We start from the raw sequence: 7,162 nt of genomic DNA, 5'->3' as shown, positions 1-7,162 counted from the left end.
AGTTTGATACATGCAATAAAAGGGGATAAATACCCTGGCAGGGATGAGGGGTCAAGTAGGTTTACAGCATATTTACGGCAATAACTTATTAGGCTTTTCTGGCTTACCAGCCACGTATTTATTGGAATTCTGTTTTTATAAATTATTATACATATGGAATTAATAAGTGAAATACTATAAGCCTTCTCTGTATGGCATATGTATATACTAAATGCATATATATATACACACACATATATACGATATACACATACCATATTTATTTAGAAAATGTATCCCGGAAGACAAAACAATAGTATGCAGATAAATAAAATGTGGGCTGGGTGCAATGGCTCACACCTGCAATCCCAGCACTTTGGGAGGTCAAGGCAGGAGGATTGCTTGAGCTCAGGAGTTTGAGACTAGCCTGGAAAATAAAGTGAGACCTGTCTCTAGCAAAAATACAAAATAAAAATTTTCGCCAAGCATGGTAGCATGTTCCTCTGGTCCCAGCTACATGGGAGGCTGAGGCAGGAGGATCACTTGAGTGAAGGAGGTTGGGGTTGCAGTANAGCCGGAAGTGACAGAGTTGAAAACAATGCTTTACAATTGTGTTTTGTGGAATCTTAAAGGATTCTGTAAAGGAATTGTCATCATTCAGGATTCCAAGCATAGCCAACTTTCCTTCAACCAATGAATGCCTTAGTATGCATCAAGCTCTGCCTGCCTACTTCATAGGTATTAACTGATTTAGTTTAATTTAATCTTCACAGCTCTACAACTAAGTAGCATGATTTTCTGCAATTTGCAGACAAGGAAAGCAGGACAGAGGTAGGTTAAGTAACTTGCTCAAGGTAACCTAGCTAGTAAGTGGTAGGATATGGCTCCAGGGCCTCTGATCCTATGCTGTATTGAATATTTTTCCTTGTAATCTTTACCTTGAACAAAGTGTCTTGCTGGTAAAATGTTGAAAAATATGGAGACATAAAAATCTCTACAATTCCATAATTTAAAATGTGCTGGCTCATTATGGAAAAGAGACCACTATCAATCCTGCACCTAAAGAATACTCCGCTCTGGCTTTGGTGTGATGGCCATCTGGTGACTCAGAAGGAGGTGGTCCAGTCTCCTTCCTCTGGAGCAATCAGAGCTTCTCTAGCCCATGAATATCTATGTTAACAGTCTTCATCCTCATCTTTAACCGCCTAATTTTATTGGTCTTCCTGGTCTTTCTGAAATTAAGAAGCAGTGAAGGAGTAAGAAAAAAAAAGTAAAAATGTGGAAATGTAAGCCAGACAAAAGTAAGGGCTTTTTTTCAGAGCTGAATGTAAATCTCAGCTTTGCCAACAATTGTTAGGTCTGTGACCTTGGAAAAGTAAATTAATGTTTGGTTACTTCGGCTTCTTTATTTTACAAAAGGGACTAATGGTACCACTTAATTCACAAGGTTGTCATGAGCATTAAGAAATAAAATGTGTACGAATGTTCCAATGCAGTACCTGGTATACCATTGATGCTTAATAAATATGTTCTCTCCCTTTTGCCTTTCACAGAGGAGATTGTGTGCCGGGGGTTTTATTTCCTCAATCAGCCAAGCTGGAGGCTGTAATTTACCAAATGTCTCCTGCTAGAACTACCCTCCTCTAATTTTTGTGCCAGTCATCTGAGTAAGCTAGGTGTTTGTTTCTTTTCTTGTTACATTGCTGTAGATTTCTCTCCAATTTGCAGTTAATTGAAAAGTCAGATCCTTATGTGCTGTGCTCTCTCCATCCTGGATACGCTTCTGACCCACTATGTTTATTCTACAGCACTTGCTCTCAAATGTTTTTGTTCTTTTTGAGTAATACATGTTCCCTTGAAAATAGTCTCCAAAGCAGTGTAGCTGAAAGCTGAGCACAGGTCTTAGTCCTTGACTGGTGAGAAATGAAGATCCAATTGTCACGAGCTGAAACTCTCTTCCATAGATATAGGCAGTGATGTTTTATCTTTACTTTAAAGGAGGGAATGCACTGTAGAGAAAAATCCTTCTTTTAGGTGGAAGGTATACTATGAATTGATCAAGGACACATACGTACTTAGACCCTTTCCAAGGACAAAGTATAACTGTTGCATTGTGATTCTAAGTGACAATTACACAGTTGTTTAATTGTCTGGATGGCTGAGGACACATGCCCTAATCACAATATGATTAAACTAAAAATGTCATGTACAGCCTTATATTTTCCAGGATCCTTTATATGAATGACAACATACATTGCAGAGTGGATCTTACCATTGATTAAACTTATAGACAACATTGTTCTTTAATTTAAGTCATAGTTGTTGATTGCCTACTTTGTGTCGGGCACCATGTGAGGTTCTGAGGAAGCACAAGTCCCCAAAAACCACAGCCACTCCGCTCCAGAGGGCATTCTCTGTCACTCAAGAATCAGGGCTATTGCGAAACAGTCTTAACCTGGAGGAACACAGGAAATACTTCACTCCAGAGTTATTTTTGAAGAATATACTGCAGATAAAACTTCATCAAACCAAGAGATAACTAGGACAGTTTCATCAAAAGGAATGGTAATGAGCATTGGATATATTTAATATACATGTAAGGTTAATTCAAAAGTGGATACATGAGTGGAGGAAGAGGAAGTAAATGTCATGTATTCAGAAAATAAAATAGAAATAATTCAATTTAAAAATCAGAATGGAAGGAAGAAAAGGGCACACAGGATCATCTCTTAGTGATTGCTCCATTGAATGATAATTATAACCGGAAGTGAAAGGATATTACTTAAAGCTGATAAACCAAGAAGTAAAAACTTAGGTTTTCCTCACTAAAAGCATATAAAAAAGTAGTTAATATAACCTAATACCATCTAGGTTGAGACCAAACTTTTAGTCATATAATAATATAAATACAAACGCTTTAACTACTTAAAGGAAACAATTTTCAAATTGACTTAGCAAAAAATGAACAAAAAAAGAAACAACAACAACAATGAAACACTTCAGCTCTATGCTATAAACAAAAGACATGCCTAAAACAAAGTGATTCAGAAATGTGAGAAAATAAAGGCATGACTAAATATGTATCATGTAAATGGAAACAATAAAGAACTAGGGATTGCAATCCTGATATCAGACAATATAAAATTCAGGCCCAAAAGCAGTATAAGAGATAAAGAAGAGCATAGTTATACTACTTAAGATAACAATTCAAAATAATGCTAGAACAGCTATGAATACGATGCATCATTTAATATGGCATTTGCCTTCATAAAGCGGAAACTACAGGAGCTATATAAGCAGAAATCGACTAAAACAAATAAAAATAATAGTAGGAAATTTTAAGAACTAATTCTAAGTTCAAGACAGATCAGGTAAAATAAAAAATAAGTAAGCCTATTGAAAGCCTAAACACAAGGTCAATGAGTTATGTCTGCTGTGTTTGAACTGGCACATACAGTATGGCTGGTGAAAACTGATTCCACACATCTTTTCCCAATTCCATATTCAGTTGACAGCACATGGTAGTCATTTGAAACTGGCTATAGTGCCCAACAGAAATTGGCAAAATGCTATAATTAGGGCTTTTCTTTTCTTTTATCCTAGGGGCCAGTTTACCAGAATACATATGGACATATACCAAATGTACACTCTTTGATAGAAAACACCCCTTCTTTTTAAGTACACATAAAATATTTTGTAAAACATAATATACTAGACACAAAACAAACTGAAAAAAAGAAAACAAAATAAATTATAAAACAAAATTACCCCTCTATCAAAGCATTCTTGGGTAATAGAGAAAATACAAAACATATCTGCAATAAAAAATGAAAATAAAAGCATAGTGTGTTAAAATTTATAGGATGCAATTGAATCAATTATCAGATAAAATTTCATAGCTTTTGATACTTATATTAATAATAAATTTCACTCATATAATGAATAAAAAACTATATTCAATTCAAAAACTTGTAAAAGAAAATTAGTTAATGGACAAGAAGAAATAATAAAAATAACAGAACTAGTCAAAATATTGGTCCTTTGGAAAAAAAATTTTAAAAAGTAGATAACCCAAAAACTAATGTCATGTTGAATAAAAGGAAAATGCACATATAAACAGAATATAAAACAAGAAGGAAAAGAGGAAATTAAAATTTTGTGTCATATAAAAAAATTTGAAAACTTGGATTAAAATAAGATTTTGCTACATATATACAAGTTTTAAAAACTGACCCCCGTATGGATTAAAGCCTTAAATATACAAATTTCCATGAAAACAAAAAGAAGAAGCAAACAACAGCAACAATTAAATCTACCCTCCAAAACTGCTTCAGGCCCAGATAGTTTCATAGGAAAATTTTACCAAAATTTCAGACTAGGTAATCTCAATGCTAAATAGATATTTCCAGAATATAAAAAAGTATTTATACAAGGAAAGTACAACATTGATATTAAAATCTCAGGAAGTAACATAAAAAATAAAACTACATACCAAACTGATTTTAATTTTGAATTGCAATGGAAAAATATTTTTTAAAATAGTAATATATTATTATGCCATTTATAATGAAGGCTCATTTATAACCAAATAACTCAGTTTGCATCTTCTCTTATCTTTTGTGCTATTGTTATAAAGTTTACTTCTACATGTTATAACTCCAAAATATGTTGTTATTTTGCTGTCATGATTCAATTTGTTTTAAAGAATGAAGAACATAAAATAGTTTTAAAATATTTACCTAAATACCTCTCAGTGTACTTCCTTTTATGTACTCTTTAATTCTAAGATATGGACCTTAAAAAGTTTCAATGAAAAGCTCAAAGTATTTGTCAAGCCCCTCTAATTTGATAAGACTTAAACTCCAAATTGTGTGTCCATCTGTTGAAACCTCTACTCAGCTGTCGCAGACTTTCACTCATTTTTTCTTTGGTGTCTCTGGTTTCTTTAAAACATGGCCAAAGATTTAAGGAGAGTTTATATGGAGACTTTGGGGTCTTTGAGATTTCCCCATTTTGGGGATTTTCTGCTCAATTTTGTGCAACTCTGGTCACCTTAAATACTTTCTTGGATTCTTCAGACCAACAACACTGGGGCTCTTTTCTTGAAGTTTAGGTTTTCAATGCCGTGTGTCTAGGGATGCCATCTGGGGAAAAGCTGAATGAACTTGGGTCTCATTCATTGTGATGATTGTGATACTCATTCTTAGCTATCAAGGATCAGATCTGTAATTTCTGCCTGAAGAGATTCCAAATAGTTATTATCATATTTCTCCCCTTGTTCTTAGTTGTTATCTGTAAAAGGGTTAGTCCAAAACCAATTACTTCCCCAGTACTGGAATCAGAAATCAGATGATAACATATTGAATAAAAATAATTTAATGAGCACTTGTTGATAGTTAAGATATATATGTATATGTATATGCATATCTTAGATATCGATATATACTGTGTGTGTGTGTGAGAGAGAGAGACAGAGAGAGAGAGAGAGAAGAAAAAAATAGCTTCTTTAAATGGAAGGAATGAACAATTTAGAAAATTGCCACTTTGTAATCTCTTCAATGTGAAAATTACTTCAGGCACAGGCCATCAAAGATTAAAGGCTATTAGAGAACAGAATATGTCCTTTAACTGGAATCTAACTATGACAAAACAAGTATACACATTTTGACTACTCATCATTTCAGAAAGTAAAGAATAAAGAAGATCATATTATTTACAATGCATTAAGAATCAGACTGATAACAGGTTGAATACAAGAATACAATATTTTAATATCTTTAAAATTGAATAGAAAACATTTGGACCTATAATTCTATTTCTAGGAATGTCCTCAAACAAGGTTAAGAGCAAAGTATAAAAACGATGTTGAACGTATAAGAATATGAAAAAATTTTCTGCTAGACATTTTATATGAAAATGTGTACTTTAGAGCTTTGGGAAAAAAAGAAAGAAAAATTAATTCTGGGAAACGGATGACATTAGATACAAGGAGCAGTGGCAGTTGACTATGTCCCAAAGGAAGTAATATAAATGAGAAAGAAAATTGTATATATTTTGAATAAAAATACGTAAAAACATTTTCTTCAGTAAATTGTTATGGCATAAAATTTCAAAGTCATAGTAATAAAAATGTTGATTTTTAAAATGAGTTTTCACCACATCGTAAAGTATGAGATTAAGTTATAGACACGTTAAAATTTAAATATTATGAACATTGAAAATATAAATATACTAACACAGAAAATGAGGAGTGCATTGAGCATGAGAAGGGAAGCAAAGGAAGATTACCTAGACTAAATTCCTAATTCTTGATAACAGAACATGGCTTACATATGCAAGAAGTTATGCCTTACAGAAAAGATAGACAAAATTATAAGAATAGAAGGTAATTAGATACTCTCAAGTTGGTAAACAAAAATAGATGGCTAAGATAAGTATTTTATCTAAAGTCATAAGCATGAAGATTAGAACAACTGAAAACTGTCTTGGCATAGTTATCTCAGTATGAGATATGAGCATGGTTGAGAGAAAGGAGTATGGACATGATTGAGAGAAAGCAAAATTCTTTCACTTCTGTTTCTTTATTCAAATTATTTTTTTGTTAATAAGAGCATGTATTATTTATATTATTAGAAAAGACTGTTTAGAAAGTGACTATATTGATTATGGTTATATAAACCCTGGAATACTATGTGGCCATTACAAAGAATAAAGAGGAGCTAGATGGATGTCATCTGGCAAGACAGCAGGTGTATATTTACTGAGTGAAAAAAGCCAAGCTGCAGAAGAGAATTTCATATTCCCAATGTGTAAAATTAACAGATATGCAAATGTGCATATTTACATATTTTATATAATAAAAACTTTTTGGAAAAGGAAAGAAATTAAGCTCAACGATGAGAACTCTCTGAACCAAGTGTTTCTCAGAAACCTCAGCAATGACCATTAACAGCACTGTTGGCAGATTGGTTCCAACCTGAACCCAACCCAGGTCCAGTTGAGATGCCAACAGCAGGTCCCATGCAAATCTCTCCCTTTTTAATCATCAGCGTGAGTACTGCACATCTATCTTCATTCTTTTTGCTTTCACACACAGGGTTCTTTTGCTTGTGATGCACTGGTAGCCTACAAATCTGCCAGCTTCATATAAATTGGAACCCTTGTTTTGTCAGAAGCTTACTGA

Source organism: Rhinopithecus bieti, unplaced genomic scaffold (assembly GCF_001698545.2).
Source record: "Rhinopithecus bieti isolate Rb0 unplaced genomic scaffold, ASM169854v2 scaffold_7650, whole genome shotgun sequence".
NCBI classification, from domain to species: domain Eukaryota; kingdom Metazoa; phylum Chordata; class Mammalia; order Primates; family Cercopithecidae; genus Rhinopithecus; species Rhinopithecus bieti.
Note: the sequence above shows the minus strand (reverse complement) of the source record.